The sequence below is a fragment of the Sorex fumeus genome, unplaced genomic scaffold (genome assembly GCF_029834395.1).
Source record: "Sorex fumeus unplaced genomic scaffold, SorFum_2.1 ptg000098l, whole genome shotgun sequence".
NCBI lineage: Eukaryota > Metazoa > Chordata > Mammalia > Eulipotyphla > Soricidae > Sorex > Sorex fumeus.
The window spans coordinates 31,828,174-31,845,379 of NW_026606155.1; the positions used below are offsets into that span (position 1 = coordinate 31,828,174).

The 17,206-nt window shown below is 42.5% G+C and overlaps 1 protein-coding gene across 1 annotated transcript in view; it reads left to right on the forward strand.

The window, feature by feature from the left end:
• The first annotated feature begins 3,543 nt into the window (after nucleotides 1–3,543).
• WDR89 (WD repeat domain 89) overlaps nucleotides 3,544–17,206 on the forward strand; it is a 36,518-nt gene continuing 22,855 nt past the window's right edge. Inside the window, exon 1 of the mRNA XM_056134020.1 lies at nucleotides 3,544–3,582. The gene's annotated coding sequence lies outside the window, so the exon portion shown is untranslated. The remainder of the gene's footprint in view (nucleotides 3,583–17,206) is intronic.

The following is a 17,206-nucleotide window of genomic DNA, read 5'->3' on the forward strand; positions in this document are numbered from 1 at the left end:
TACCCCATCTCACCCCACCCTCCATGACTGAGTGGCCTCCCAAATTGAAAAAAGTCAAGGTAGCTTCCCTTGAATAAAGTTTGTCTTACCATTTTTAAGAAATATAATATATATATGTATATAAAATACCTCCCTATTTTAAAAATCCTATCATTTCTTTTTCTTTTTGGGTCACACCTGGTGATGCACAGGGGTTACGCCTAGCTCTGCACTCAGGAGTGACTCCTGGTGGTGTTGGGGGGACCATATGGGATGCTGGAAATAGAACCCGGATTGGCCATATACAAGGCAAACACCCTACCCACTGTGCTATGACCCCAGCCCCCATATCATTTTTTTAACCATTTATTTATGCCAGATTTTGAAAACTTTATTCTGTTAAATCATATAGATTTTTCCCTCCCTCCCTCCCTTTGTTCCTTAGTTTTGGGATCCCAACTGGCAGTGCTCAGGGGGCCATGTGATACTGGGGATTGAACCTCAGCCTCCACATAAGGATGTGCTCGCCTGGCTGAGCTCTCAACAGGCTTGTAGAGAACTTTAACACAAAAAGAAAAAGAAAATGCTGTTATCAAAAAAGTAAATACACATAAGAGTTGAGAAATTCTCCACTTGCATCTCAAGAGTCATCCTGTATTTGTTTCATTTTGAGGCCATGCCTTAAACTATTTCCCAATATGGGGTACAGAAATGATTCCAAGCTTCACATTTGAAAAGACAGTAGATGGTTTTGATTTCTATTTTCAAATTCACAACAAATGAAATAACCAAGTTTGGGGGGTGGGGAGTGGGATACAGCTGTGGTAGAACACATGTGTTACATGTGGCTTGATTCTTGGCATTACCCAAAACAAAAGAAAACATTTTTTTCTCTTTAAAATGGAACATTTGGGGGGTTGGAGCAATAGCACAGCAGATAGGGTGTTTGCCTTATATGTGGCCGACCCGGGTTGAATCCCCAGCATCCCATATGGTCCCCTGAGCACCGTCAGGAATGGTTCCTGAGTGCAGAGCCCCTGAGCAACGGGAGGCCCATGCTGCTCTCTGGCACTGCAGAGCCTCTTAAGAACTGCTGGCAGTAGTTCCCGAGCACTGCCCCTCACTCCCCCTAAACAGAACATCTTGGGAGCTTCCAAAAGGATGTTTTGGGACTGGAGAGATAGATAGATCACTAAGCTTTGCATGCAAAGGCCCAGGTTCAATCCCTGGCACCACACGGTCCTTTGAGCATCACAAGGTGTGGCCCAAACATCAATTAAAAGTGACTATTTGGTGAGCATTTGAATTGTTAGTATAAATCAGCAATATGTGTTTGATTGACTTATCACTCTGTTGTACATTGCTAATGACAATGGTCTTGATACCTGTCCTTTTTAGTGGTTTTTTACTCTTAGTAATATAAAATTTCATTTATATCTTGAATGGGCCATTGATTTAAAATATGAGGGCAAAGGAAAATACCATTAATGGGCCTGAGATGTAGCTCAGTGCTAGGGACCATACTTTGTCTGAAGGGGAAGGGAGGAAGAAAGAAAGGGAGGAAGGGAGAAAGGGAAGAAGGGGGGGAGGGAGGAAAGAGTTTTATAATTAAAATAATAAAAATGGGTAGTTTTGTGTTTTTCCCTCAAGGTGATCTTCATATCCATATTTGACTTAATACATTATATAGAAGGTCAAAAGGAGAAACAGTGGTAACTACACCCAATTTGGGCTCTTCATTAATTGATAAAAAGAAGAAACTACATCTTCCATGGATCTTTTGTAAATAACAACCTAAAACTTGACATCAAGACACAAAAATCATAAAGTTTGGGACCAGAAAGATAGTACATGTCTTGCATGTAGCTGACCCGGCCTCCATCCCGGATTCCCATATGGTTCCCTGAGCACTGCCAGAAGTAATCCCTGAGCACAGAGCCAGTTAGTAACCCTTCAGCACTGCTGGTGTGGCCCAAACCAAACAAACAAAAGATATTAAAAATAATCAGCCATAGTTTTTGCTTAGCTTTATCCTGTAATTTGGAAGTGTAGAGCTAATTCTACATCACAAACTATGTTTTTTTCTTATACAAACTAAATTTTTGGGGTTTTTTTGTCACACTCAGTTGTACTGTGACCGGAACCAAGGTCCAAGGCATGCAAGGCAAGTGTCTTAACCCCCTAAACAAATTTTTGTTAAAATAGGGGGAAAAAACCCTGCATTTATGAAATGTCATTTGCTGTTTGAGTTACCTTTTTCTTTTACTAGAAAGAAAACCAGAAAAAATATTACTAACTGGGCTCACTTTAGAAAAAGAAGCTCACAATCCAATTAAATGCCTGCCTTCTATGTTCAACATAATGTCATAAAGACTGAACTGGGTTTCAAAACAGAATCTTGGTCACACTTGACTACAGCTGTTCTGCGAAGAAAGCTGACAGATTTGCTCTGTCATATCAATTTATGTAGCATAGATAACTATGCCATCACAGTTAATGTACAAATAATAAATCTGGGATCTTTCCCAGAAAGATAAACACTAAGGTGAAAACTAAACAGTTTCATCATAACATCATTTTTACGAACTATTTTACTATCCACCTAGTCCAAATATCTAGAACGCCACAAACAACAGTTAAAATTCTCTAACACTAATATTTGCTTTTCACATAATCTTCCCAGTTTTCTTTGATCTTTGGCTTTTAAGAAATTTAAGAAGCTGACGAATGAAAGGGTAAAATAGCACAAGGGTGAACAAATCAAAATCGCAGTAAAGTTCAGCGGGCGTTAATAGTAAGAACTCGGTAGCAGCAGCATTTAACTTATATTACGACTTGAGCCATCTCAGTAACAAATTCCAGAGCAACCAGAGGCAGGCGGAGCTACCCTTAAATTGCTAACTTTTTTAGTCCGTGGCAGAGTGCGCGAAAGATGTGTTCCTCGGGCTCTATTACTGAAGTCCTACCAGATGTTCTGAATTTTTCTGAGTATGTCAGTGACGGACCCTAACTAACGTCTCACTCACAGCAGCAGCTTCCCAGCCTTTAGTAACTTCTCCACCTGACGGCTCAGTGGAATAACAAGTGTGGAAGAAAGCGCTGAAATGAAGCCACGCTGCCTACTATTGGCTGAAATGAAGCCACGCTGCCTACTATTGGAGGATTAAGCTCTTCCCCCTTGATCACCGCCGGGTTTGGTCCGAAACGAAGAAAAAAGAATGAAAGAGAGAAGCGCTTTTAGCCACATTTCCACGCTGCCTGCCCAGGAGGGGGAGGAACCTGCTCTACTTCTGCTCTATAGTGGTCACGAACCCAAGAGGCTGAAACCATCGCAACCAATGCGATCGTCGGAACGTAACGTGCCGCCAGGGCTGCGGTTAACCATAGGACTCGGTGTGCGCAGGCGCAGATAGCCTGCCCCGGGGGGGGGGGGTGGGGGGGGACGACGACGGGAAATGGACATTTCCTCGCCCCGCCCTTCGTGCTGCCGACCAATCCTTTGCGTGTTTCTCCGCGCCTTTGCCCAATCAGAGAGGCGGAGGGCGAACTTCCGGTTTTCTGTCGGCCTGCAGCTCGCTCGCTTTCTTCCCGCGTTAAGTAGAGGTACATTTTGGGAGAGTTGTAGGCGCGGATACAGTTTGGGCGTCCATCTCCAGGGCTGGCCACCTTGCTGCTGGAATCTGGGTGGGGGAGTCGCTGGACCTCTAGCACGACAGTCGCTAAGGGAAATAGGAAGGATTCGGGAACGGAACCACGTGGTGGGAGTGGGAATGGGGTGTCCGGTGCCGGAGAGCCCCCATACATAGCCATTCTGCGTTAAGTGGGTGTCACTGCTTGTGAGTGCTCCTGCGGTGTTTGGTCTCCAGCATTCTCTGAGGGGCATCGATTTTAAAGCGAGGCGCAGGGCCGGAGCGTTAGCACAGCGGGAAGGGCGCTTTGCCTTTCACGTGGCGTTACCGGGTTCGATCCTCGGAACCATAGATGGTCCCCCGAGCCCTGCCGGGGGTGATCCCTAAATAGTACAGAGCCAGGGATTAAGCTCTCCCCCGTCGATCACCGCCGGGTTTGGTCCGAAACGAAGAAAAAAAAATAAAAGAGAGAAGCACTTTTAGCCACATTTCCGGGAAAAGAATAATTTGCCTCCTCCCCCTCTTCCCTCCCGCCTTATTCTTTGCCACCAGCTAGGTTGCTGCAAATGGGGTCGTTAGCATCACATGCGGGGCAGTTTCTGTGTTAGGCACTTGCCTTGTGTTCTGAGTTGAGGCAGCCCTCTATGAAGAGAAGGGCATTTACCTTTCTGTTAAAGCTAAGAAACGTGATGAGGCGCTGGAGCGATAGCACAGCGTGGAGGGCGTTTGATTTGCACGCTGTCCGACCAAGGTTCGGTTCCCGGCGTCCTGTCACTTGGTCCCTGAGCACCGCCTGGAGTGATTCCTGAGTGCATAGTGGAGTGTGACCCAAAAAGCCCAAAAACAAAACGTGTTGGATTACTCATCCATGTGTTTCCTCCAACTTCTGCGACAAATATGTGTTAAAAATGACCATACTTGCAGAAGGTTACCTCTTAGCCTTGTGCCCTTCTTTCCACCCCCCTCCCCAAGTTATTTTAGGAGTTAATCCTGCATACCTAGTTAGTTGTTTATGTGAAATGAATGTGAAATGATTTAGTAGAGACTGATCAAGTAGGAGCTATTAGTCTTTGGCTGAATCACCCTTGGCCTCCCTCAGGTTTTTTGTTTTGTACTGCTGGGGATAGGGAGGAGGGGAGTGGGGTGGCCCTCTGCAGTGCTGGATCCCACTCAGTAGTACTCAGGTCCGGGCGGGAGCCACAGGCAGCTTCTTTTTTTTATATTTTATTTATTTTTTAATTTTTATTAGTGAGACAGCATGAGGTACAGTTGTAGACTTACAAATTTTTGTGCTTGGGTTTCAATTATGCAATGATCAAATACCCATCCCTCCACCAGTGTGTGACTGGAATCAATATACCAGAGCCCTCTGCTTCCTACAGCTGTGAGGGTCAAAGTCATAAAGTAGAAATTACTTATGTTGACTTACTGTGTTTGCCTTTCAAATGCTTACCTAATGCACAGATTTTAACTGCAGTGACTTTCAGCGCAGATTGCCTTGATTTAAACCTAAGGTGACCTAGTTCGTTGGCTTACCCAGAGTTTGGGACAGCATTCTTGTTAGCACGCAAGTGTTGTACAAGGTTGGTGTGCTCAGCATAAAGCTAAAGCAGATGAGTCCACTTCATGGCTCTTCAGAGCTCTCTTCTTTTCCCCTGGTATTGTTATTCAGTGGTGGCTCAGTTATCTACCTAGATATGCTTCTATTTTGGGGCCACACCTGGTGGTCCCAGAGATTGAACCCAGGGCTCCTACATGCACAGCACACATTCCAGCCCTTAGCCCTGTAAATTGTAAGGTTTTAAACTGAACTCATGGTTATTTTTTTTAACGTCTACTAATTACCAAGAGAACTGTATATAGTGATATTTTTCTTTGTCTTTAACTTATTAAGATGCTTTACAATAAATGTTTTGTCATATTTTTTAAAAATACACTTTTTTGATAGAAAACAAACTTTTTTTAAGTATAAAACAAACTTAGGTGAAAATCAGTTTCTTTGCTTCTGAACTGGACTCAATAGTGCTGAGATATTGAGTTTATTCATTTTCTATGGCTGCAGTAACAAATTACCTCAAATTTAGTGCAAGTTTATTCAGCAGTTCTAGAAGTCAGAAGTCTGATACCTGTTTCACAGCACTAAAGTAAAGATGTCAGTGGCTCTGGTGAGGAAGAGGGATAAACTCCACTTCTTGTTTGTTTTGGTTTCCAGTGGATGCAAATATTTCTTAGCTGGTGACCCCTTCCTCCATCTTTAAAGAACTTGACTGCAATCTCTGCTCTCATTCTAGAATTCCCTCCATAGTCACATCTCCCTCTGCTTTTCTCTGAGGTCTTGTTGTTGATGCTTAGGGTTCCTTTAGACAATGCAACAGTAATCTCTTCATATCAAATTTCTCTTTTGTGTGTGTGTGTGTGTGGGAGACCTGGTCTCACAAGGCATGCTGTGGGAAACCATGTGGTGCAGGGGATTGAACAAGGATCAGCTGTGCATGGCTCATGTTTTAACCTTGTTCATCTCTGGCCCGGGTGCTAAGGTTTTGGGGCAGATTCACACCCAGCAGTGCTCAGGGACTTCACTGGATCTGTGCTCAGGAGTGACCCCTGGTGATGCTGGGGCACCATATGCAGTGCTTGGGATCTTACCAGGGTCAAAGTTGGTTGCATGCCTTACCTCCTGTATTAGCTCTCAGGCCTAATATCAAGATTTTTAATTACAAAATTCCTTAGGTCATATTAGGAAACATTCATTAATTCTAGGAACTATCACTTATATTCAGATGTTATTCAACCTACTATGAAAGATATAAAAATAAAACAGACCTTGTGTGTTTGAAAGCATAGTAGGATATGCTGTCAGAGAGAAAAAAAGGACATATCAAGTGACTTCTGGATTGCTATGAAAAGAGCCCTTGGGAGCATTTTTTTTAAAACTGAAAAATAGCAAAGGTAATGAACATCCCTGTGCTATCTAGATATAAAGTCTAGAGTGAAATTTTAAATTTTAATTTTCTTCTAAATGCAGGTGAATTTTGCAGTCAGTTTCATAATTTCATAGCATGTTTAATAAGATTTTACTTATTTGTTACATCATAACATTGATTATAGGAACCCATAAGAAAAGCATTTAAGGGGCTGGAGTGATAGTGCACCAGATAGGGCACTTGCCTTGCATGTAACTGACCCTGGTCCAATCTCCAGCATCCCATATGGTCCCCTGAGCATCGCCAGGAGTAATTCCTGAGTGCAAAGTCAGGAGTAACCCTAGAGCATCGCCAGGTATAGACCCCCTCCCCCCCCAATAAAAAGAAATTAAAGCTTTAAGCAATTTAGCAGCTCTGGGCCTTGTTTATAAGACTAAAAGTGTGATAGGCTTCAGGAAAAACTGAACTGAAAGTCCCTCATCATTATAACCCTGCAATTCCCTTAACAAAAAGGTAGTTAGCTCTAATAACTTTTGAAGATTTTTGCCATATCTTCATAGCTGTTGGTCTACCAGAAATAACTAATTTTCAGGATTGGGTTCCAGTGAATTAGGTTTGCTAGCACAGAATTTTGAGATGTTGGGATAAGATAATGTATGGTAAAGAACGCAGCTTTGGGTAGACTTTCAGTATTTAATAATTAGTAAAATATCTCTGCTTTTTGCCTGGAGATGGAAGGCGGAAAGCCAAGGAGTACCACCTGTAGTACATTCCTATTGGCTGGGTCTGGCAGTGATCAACATAACATTCTCACATTCCTTTGACTGGAAATGTTCACATAACCATACCTAAAATACTCTGGGGGTGTGCCTTGTGAACTAATGAATGTCTTTGTTACAGTGGGAAGTACAGCTGCTTGATTCTAACCTTCAACCCTTTGTTTTTCCCAGATTTTTGTTTTTTTCACCCTGTGAACTATTTGCATTCAAATACCTCTCTAAACAATTGCATTGGACATAAGTTTTTTATTTTATTTTATTTTTTAATGGCCCCTACCTGTGCTGTCAACAGGTCTATAGGAAAAATTCTCACACTCTGGTCTGATGGTTATGGGAGTGCTGTCAAAAAAAGGCAGGTGGACAGCCACAGCCTGTTGGACCTTTTGAGGTATAGATCCCATGTCAGAGGGAAATGGTACCAGATCTGGGACCTCCTGAGTTTGAGTTATTCACATGCATGATAAAGGGGGATTGGAACTTAAATACCATAATGCTTTTTCACATATAACTTTTTTTTTTTTTCTTTTTGGGTCTTACCCAGCGATGCACAGGGTTTACTGCTGGCACATGCACTCAGGAATTACTCCTGGTGGTGTTCAGGGGAGCAAATGGGATGCTGGGAATCGAACCCAGGTCGGCTGCCTGCAAGGCAACGCCCTACCCACTGTGCTATTGATCCAGCCCCTTCACAAATAATTTAACAAATTATTTTTTGAGCTTCATTGGTGCTTTTATTCTGTCGGTATGTAATTGACAGCATAAAGATTGTAAAACTAGTTTTAGTCCATATTTGCATGCACCATGTAGGCAGTGTACTGCCTAAATTTTGGTATTTGAGATTGTAGTACACAGTTTACAGACAACCAAGTATTCATTTTGTACATTTAAAAGTAGATTGTGAGGCATTTTTGAGATATTATCTACATAAGTGATTATTACAATTCTCTCAGTGCTATTTTACTTGTTAACTCCTTCTGTTTCAGTTCATAAGCTCTCTTATCTTTGGTTAACTGAAATATAGAGTAATAAACATTTTTCTCGAAAGCTATCTTTGAAGTTGGAGTGATAATGCAGTGGGTAAGGCATTTGCTCTGCATGCAGCTGATGTGGCTTCAATTCCCAGCACACCATAAAAGTCCCTCAAGCCCGCAAGCAGTGACCCCTGAGTGCGCTAGCCTGGAGTAAGCCCTAAGCATAGCCATCTGTGACCTCTAGGTCAAAAACTATTTGGGGGGCTGGAGTGATAGTACAGCAGGTAGGGCATTTACTTTGCACGTGGGGGTTCCAGCCCTGGTTTTCCATATCCCAGCGTCAATGGGTGTGACCCAAAAGCAAACAAACAAACAAACAAAAAAAAAAAACCCCTACAAACTATTCTTGACGCTGGAGCGAGTGCAAGGGTTAATGTGCTTGCCTTGCATGAGGCTGACCCAGGAGCACAACAGGAATAAGTCCTGAGAACTGCTAGGTATGGTCAAAACTGAAGAAAGAATACTTATCATTGACGTTTATAATGTCTGGTACCATTTTGGTCTCTAAAAATTGCTTAGCTTTTAGAGACCAGAGTGATAATACAGCAGGTGGGATGCCTGCCTTGCCCACAGCAGACCTGGGTTCAATCTCTGGCATCACATAATGATCCCCCAAGCACTGCCAGGAGTGATCCCTCAGTCCCCAGCCCCCAACACAATTCTTAGCTTCACAATCGAGTAGAATTGATTGTGTAAGTTATTGTGTTTGGTTTAGGATAAATTCTAATGATTCAAATGAGTCTAGAAGTTATCCCTGGAGCAAGAGGAAATGGAACAGCAGGTAATGTGCTTTCCTTGCATGCTACTGACCTGGGTTTGTATTGCACCTTGTATTGTTCTTCGAGCCCACCGGGAGTGATCCCTGAGCACAGAGCTAAGAGTCAGCCTGTACCTCTGTGCTATGGCCCCAAAACAAAAAGGAAGGACTGTTGTTTCAATATTTTTCTTGGGGGATAGGGATGAGAACTCCACTTGACAGTTCTCAAGGACTTTTCCCGATTTAATGCAGGTTGCTTCTGGAGGTGCTTGTGGGACTATGTGCTGCTGGGGATTGAATCCAGGCCTGCTGCATGGAAAGCATGTGCTCAGCTCATTGAATTATCTCTTTGATTCCCACCTACCCCCACTTTTTGTGGTGGTAGTAGGAGTTCCCAAGTAGTGCTCAGAGTACTGTTAGAATCTCAGGTCCAGAAATGTGATGCTCCTGGGCCAGTGGTACTTGGGACCATATGGGATGCTGGGGATCGAACTTGGGTTGACAGTGTGTAAGGTAGATACCCTCCCTACCCATTGTCCTGTGGCTCCAGCCCTGATCATAAAACATTCTTAGGTGTTCTGCATCATTTTCTAAATTTTCATTCATCATTGTGAAACAACTTGGACAGTAAAAAGTGTAAATTGTTGACAGTGTGATCAAAGGAACATCTGGAATCAGGAGATCTTTCTATCTAAATTATGCAAAATAGCTAACTTTTCTGGGCTTTATTTTACTTATTTGTAAAATAATAATAGTATATGTCAACTCAGAATTGTGAGAATCCCTAGCAATCACAAATGTTACAAATCTTTGTAAAATATTCTTATAAACAAAATATAAGATTGTTAATTTTCTATAGACCTTGAAGAAGTGCGAATTTAGCATCAATTCTGTTGTAAACTCTATTAGTTCATGTGGTTGTGTTTGTTGTTCCAGGGATCAAATCCTGGATCTTATGCATATGAGGTATGTGGCCATATCCCTAGCACCGCATGGATTTTTTTTTAAGCTCTACCAGAGTTTTCTTCTCTTTGTAAGTTGACTGTACCCTAAAATTGTACATTTATGCCTCTTGATCATGTCTTTTTAGCTGACTCCCTGAACCCTGACTTTGTGGATCAGACCCAGGGCCTCATACCCACGTTCTGCATCCCCAGCCTATATATAACATTAGGTACGCTAGTCTCTGTATTTCATTTTACTTTGCTAACTATAGTTTCATAGAAAAATTCAGAGACCTCGTCTTCCAAAGAGTGATAGGCTTGGTGCAGTGTAATTAAAACCATGTTCGTGTTGTTTAGTCTGTATATTGAGGTAAACAACGGTGCTATTCTCTTTGTAGAGATTATTCTGATTATTAGTATATGTGTATACTGAAGGGCACATGCAGAACAAGAAAAAAGCGTCTCACTAGTAGTGCAGACTTTTACCCAGGAAACACTGACTCTTCTTTCCCATAGTTAAATGCCTCATCCTGAGTAGATTCATCTCAGAGATTTTTCCTTCATTTCCCATGTTCTCAGTTCTTGACAGGTTACCCTTTTTTCATTCTGCCAGAGTCTTTTTTTTTTTCTTTTAACAAATTCTCATTCTTAGACCTAAATTTGCTGGAATGAATGATAGGCATTTCTTTTCAAGAAATGAAAAAAAGTGTTGAAACTGAATTCTTATTTTATTTTTTTTTTTTTGCTTTTTGGGTCACACCTGGCGATGCACAGGGGTTACTCCTGGCTCTGCACTCAGGAGTTACTCCTGGCGGTGCTCAGGGGACCATATAGGATGCTGGGAATCGTACCCGGGTTGGCTGTGTGCAAGGCAAACGCCCTACTCGCTGTGCTATCTCTCCAGCCCCGAAACAATTTTTAATTAAATTTTTTTTTCTGAGCTTATTTTGGGTGTGGCACCATACCTGTTACTGCTTAGGACTTAATTCTGGCTCTTTGCTCTGGGGTTACTCGTGTCAGTGCTTAGGGGACCATATGCAGCGCTGGGCATAAAACCGGGTTTGGATAGGCACAAGATACATCTTACATATTGCACTATCTGACTCCTAAAGCCAATTTTTTCACAGTGATTAGGTCGGATTTTTTTTGTTTTTAAATTTGTGAATTAATTAAAAAAATATAGACACATGATTTATGAAACTGTAAATGATGGGGTTTCATACACAGAGTGTTTCAACATCACGTTCTCCACCAGAGTATACTCCCCTCTATAGACTCGTTTTTAATATAGACTGAATTACTTTTATGAAATTGTTTTCTTTGCTCAGTTTTTTTCTCTTTTTTCCATTGAGATTATAAAATTGAAATTTTTTTCTTAGTAGTTTGAGAATAACACAAATTCCTCCAGCCATTATAAAAATAGAATGACACAATTTATGTGTCATTGAGTTAGTTTTGAAAGTCTTGAATGATTAAAATGTGATTGTATCTTTTTAGACATAAAAACCACATATAGAGAGAGCACATAGTGTTACTGCAGTGTTCTGAAAGTTGAGATCATTTGAAAGAGTAGCATTTTGAATATATTGTTTAATTTGGGTCTTTGGGTTTATAGAACTGCTTTTAAATTCCATTCAAATGGACAGGTGTTTATGAAATGCTGTTTACATGTAGGGTATGAGACAGTAAGGTAATTTCCTCACTTAACTAACGCTGTCCTTAGCTTCCTTCCTCACTTAGGCCTTCCTGACACTTTCTGCGACCTTTGACTTTTAGAAATGGAATTGAATTGAACTTCTCAAGGTTGTGGTAATGGACTGTTTTGTCTTCATTGTTTCTGTCCAACTTATTTCTAGGAAGGTGCTTTACTTTCTCCAAAAAAGATAGGGTTACAACTTGATTTGTGTATGTCTTTTCCTGTCTTTGTTTTAGATACATGTTGCTTCTTATCTTTGGCTCCTGGCCTTCCTCTATTGAGTTTTTACTTTTCCTCGCTCAGCAGGTAGGATTGGAGTGGAGGTAGATTGATAGTGGAAATAGGAAAGCATGGTCTCTATTGTTTGGAAATTTATATTCTGCACTAGAGAAAAACAAATTAAAACTCTAAAGGCAGAATTAGAAATAAACAGCACTTAAATAGATTTAGTAAATGTACTTAAACATACATGGGAGCAGAAGAGATAGTTCACTTGCCTTGCACATGGCTGACCCAGACTCAATCCCTGGCACCCCATATGGCCTCTCAGTCCGCCATAATGACCCTGAGCACAAAGCCAGGAGTAAAACTGAGTGCTGCAAATGTGGCCCCAAAACAAAAAGAAAACTTGTGAAATTATGTATTTACTTTTTCTTTCCTATTTAGTGTCCTGCTGACTTTGTATTTTTTTTTTACAACATGAAACTCCTTTCTAGAAACCAAACTTACATAATATTTCTCCTTTGGAAATTCATCCTGCTCCTGCCATCTGTGTGGAATCAGCTGGCTGGTGGGATCAGGTGTTTCCTGTCATTTGCCTTGGGAAGTTTTTGCAGTTGTGTAATCAAGACCTGAAGAAGGAGAATGGCAGGGCAGACAGTGAGGAGATGGATGAGAAGGGTGTGGTTTTTTTTTTTGTTTTGTTCTGTTCTGTTCTGTTTTGTTTTTAGAGTAGGATTTATTAGGCAGTTAAATCTGCTTTGTCTTCTTTTAGTCAAAAATGGTTCTGAGACTTTGAAAGTAGATGTCTAAGAATATTGAGCATGAGAACAGATGAAAAGTACAGGTATTTACATTATATTTGGGGTGTTATATTTAATTAGAGGTTTTGGCAGCACATTTGGAGCCAGGAGTCTCAGCAGACATTAAAATTCTGAGCTTTGAATTTTGAAGACAGGGTTGAGGATAAAACCCTGAAGTTCATTTAGAGGTTAAAAAATTATGTCTCCAGAGGAAAAAAGGAAAAGAAGGAACGACTAGGAAAAATGTGTTTCAATCTTGTTGCCCTGGTTGATTATAGAAATTGGCTAATTGAAAAGTTGGGCAGGGGGGCCGGAGCAATAGTACAGCGGGTAGGGCGTTTGCCTTGCATGTGGCTGACCCGAGTTTGATCCCCGGCATCCCATATGGAGTAATTCCTGAGTGCAGAGCCAGAAGTAACCCCTGAGCATTGTTGGGTGTGACCCAAAAAGCAAAAAAAAAAAGTTGGGCAGTATGTGTGGGGCAAAACACCCAGCAGATTGGACTTGGGGCCCCCCACATGTGAAGCATGTGCTCCGGCCCTTTGAGTCATCTCCCTGGCTCCTAAATTAAGTGTCTCTGTTTAGAGACTATGGATCTACATCTTGTTTTATTTAAACTTGTTTCTCAAATTTTTGAACCTGTTGCTAGATGGCAGTAGCAGTCAGTGTGAGGCCTAGAAGTTTAAAGAATTTGAAAGCTAAATTGAAGCTGAACATTTTCATATATTTGGTAAAGTTAACAGCCAACATTAAATTATTTTCAGTCCTTCCTATATTTCACATCAGCTTTGAAAACTGAGTGATTGTTTTTTTTCTCTTAATTTCCGGCTTTTGCAGACTGGTTCAAGAATTAGGCCTTTTGTTGGTTATTTCTTTGATATCACAATCTTTTGCTGTGTTCAGGAGAGGAAATGAGTTTGGAACTCAACTAGATTTAGATCTTCTCACAATAGGGCACAAAGTGGTTAAGAAAGCTAGTCTGTCTTACGGTATCGTTGTAAAACTGTAGCACTGTCCTCCTGTTGTTATTGATTTCTCGAGCGGGCCCAGTAACATCTCCATTGTTTTTACTGTTTTTGGCATATTGAATACATCATGGGTAGCTTGCCAGGCTCTGCCATGTGGGTGAGATACTCTCCGTAGCTAGCTGGGCTCTCCAAGAGGGGCGGAGGAATTGAACCCGGCTTGGCCGGCTGGCGGTGCGCAAGGCAAATGCCTTACCACTGTGCTATCACTTCAGCCTCATGAAGGCGATCTGACTGCGACATCTGTCACCCCATTGATTGCTTTCCTTGATTTGGCTTATGTGGCTGGCTAGGCGGGTGTCCCCTTCCTCCCTCACCGCTTCATGTGCATCCCTCCTGAAGCTGCGCGCTTGGTTGAAGAGGATGGCCTTCCCCAATAGAGACAGGGGTATATGAGTAGCTGCGCTCCCCTGCTAGAACCTCCAAACGGTATCTTTGCATAAATATAAAACTAATTGATTAAGTGTTTACCCACTATTTTCATTTCAGTTTCTGAATATTTCTTTTGAAAATTGGAGTTTTAGTGAATCTAGCTAAGGATGTACGAGAAACTCTTTTTAGCTGTCAGTTTATAGGTATTTAAAAAAATACTGCCTTATTGCTTATGAAATAGCATGTTTAATAGCATGGGCTTCATATGTGTGTATATTATGTATACACAGACATACAGATACAGCTGTGTATGATAGAAGTTATATGTTATAACTTACTTTACAAGTTTATCATTTGATACTGTTTCATTTCTTTAAAAGTCTCTATGCTGACCTGGATTGGTCCTTTTCATACCAGGCATCATTCTGAGTATCTGATGTGTAGTATTTAATATGTTATACCAAGGTATTGAAATTTTTGTTTGCTTGTTTGTTGGGCTACACTTAGCTGTTTACAGGGATCAAACCCAGGTGCCAGGCAAGCACCTTACCCACTGTCCTGTCTCTCTGGCCCAGGATTTGAAACTGTTTTCTGTTGTTTAAGTACAAAACTAAAATACAGAAGTTGTCAAGCCAAGATTTGAGCCCTGGCAACCTGACTGTATACCCAGTCTCTCAAAGGTTATACAGAATCCTCCTCTTTTGGCATTTAGTTTTTTTGCGGGGGGAAATGTGGAAGAGGTATTGTTTGGTCCACACTAAGCTGTACTTAGGACCTATTCCTGGCAGTGCTCAGGGAACAATATGTGATACTGGGGAATCAAACCAGTGTCAGTCACATGCAAGGTAAACACCTTAACCGCTGTACTCTCTGGCCCCAAATCTCTCTGTTTCCGCATCTAAAAATCAGTAATAAAAAGATAGCCGTGGGCCTGGAGAAATAGTGCAGAGGCTTAGAGCACTTACTTTACTAACTATGGTCAGGAGTTCAAGTCCCTATGTCCCTCATGGACCAGCTGTGATTCTGGAAGCTCTGCTTTTCTTGAGCCTGGCAGCCCTGCTTTCTGCAATTTCTAGAGTCCCTAGAAATTCTATTCATGCCACTGACAGATATAGGTGGGCACCATGAAAAGGGCTGTCACACCCCCCTTCCCCCAGTCAGCACCTTAGAAAAAAGATAGGTGAGTGGCACTGCCAGGAAGATCACTGGCAAGCATGTCTGAGCACCTCAGTGACCCTTGGGAAGCACCACAGCCATTACTCTGTGCCTCAGCTAAGAATAGGAGCCCCTGCATAGCACATGTACAAGCCCCCAAACTAAGGAGATGCAAACCTTTGCACGCACCTTGTCCTGATGTGCAGTCCCCTGCTGAACCTATCAGTCAGCCTGTGTTCGATTCCCCAATCACTGTGGGTGGCAACATTGAAGGGAAATAGGAGGGAATTTGAAAAAAAGTTTATGAGGCTGGAGAGAGAGAGAGAGTACAGGAGTTTGGGCACTTGCCTTGCATCCCTCCAAGCCTGGTTCAGTCCCAGCATGGCCTAAGGTTCCTCAAACATTGCCAGAGCTTACTCCTGAACACAGCCGGGAACAGTCCCTGGGCACCTCTGGGTATGGCTCCAAAACAATTAAGACGATGTGGGATGGGAGAGAATAATCTAGGAGTTGAGGCATAGGCTGATCTTTTAGAGATCTGCCTAATAAAGCAGATGGAACCCCAAGACAAAGCAGACAATGGGAAAAGCAAATAGGAATCAAACAGCAGAAGTATTGCTTGACTTGGAATCCAAGACTTTCATACTTGTGAGATAGGTGCTCAACCACTGAACCACGTTCCCAGGTCTGGAATGTTCCATTCTTGACCTGCTATTTTTTTTTTCTTAATGTAGGAGTAGCACTGCACTACATTACTGTCCTCCCGTTGTTCATTGATTTGCTCAAGTGGGCCAGCCATTGATTAGACTGATTGAATTGGGCATGAACTCCACCTTCCTTTTTTTTCCTTCCTTTTTTATAATTTTATTGAATCACCGTGAGAACAGTTACAAAGCTTTCGGTTTAAGTCTTGGTCATACAATGAAACATCTGTCCCTTCAGTGCCATTCTCCATCACCAAAAACCCCAGTATACCCCCCATCCCATACCCTCCCCCTACCGGTGGGGAAGATGATTTCCACGTTACTCTCTCTCTCTACTTTGATTACATTCAGTATTTCGACACCAGACCCACCATTATTATTTGGGATCTTACCCCAACACTCAGATATGCCAAAAAGGCAACAGTAGACAATTTGTTTTCTATTGCTTGTTATGAATAACATATGATGTTGTGCGGCCGCAGTATGGCAGTGTGATTTTGGAATTCTGAAATTTTAACAACTAAATCTGGAGGAATTTCTGCCAAAAGCCACTGGGTTCCGAGATTTGTTCCTGAGTCTCTTGGATCATGGCCATTAAGCAGCTTGATCAGGAGCCAGAGAGGCCATTCGTGGGTGGTGACTCACGGTCTCGTTGGGGTGGGGAGGAAAGGGCTGGCTCCACCCCCATCTTGTGAGGCCCTGCGTGTCTCATCACTGTGGTCCCAAACCTGATCATCCAGTGACCTCTGGAGGATGGCGGCCACTGAGCTGCCAGGGGAAACAGGCCAAGGCATGAAACCTATTCCCACCTGGGGTGGCCCAGCGCCAGTAACATACTGCAGGGACTGGATGCATTTCTGCCAGAAGTCGCTGGGTTTCAAGATTTGTTTCTGAGTCTCTGGGATCATGGCCATTAAGCAGCTTGATCAGGAGCCAGAGAGACCATTTGTGGGCAGCGACTCAGAATCTCGTTGGGGTGGGGAGGAAAGGGCCGGCTCCACCCCCCATCCCGTGAGGCCCCCCATGTCTCATCACTGTGTGCCCAAACCTGACTGTCCAATGGCCTTTGGAGGATGGAGGCCACTGAGCCGCCAAGGGGGAGCAGGCGGAGGTCAGCACCCTTTCCCCCCTGGGGTAGCCTGGCGGCAGTAACCTGCTGTGGGGTCCGGACCCATTTCTGTGAAAGGCT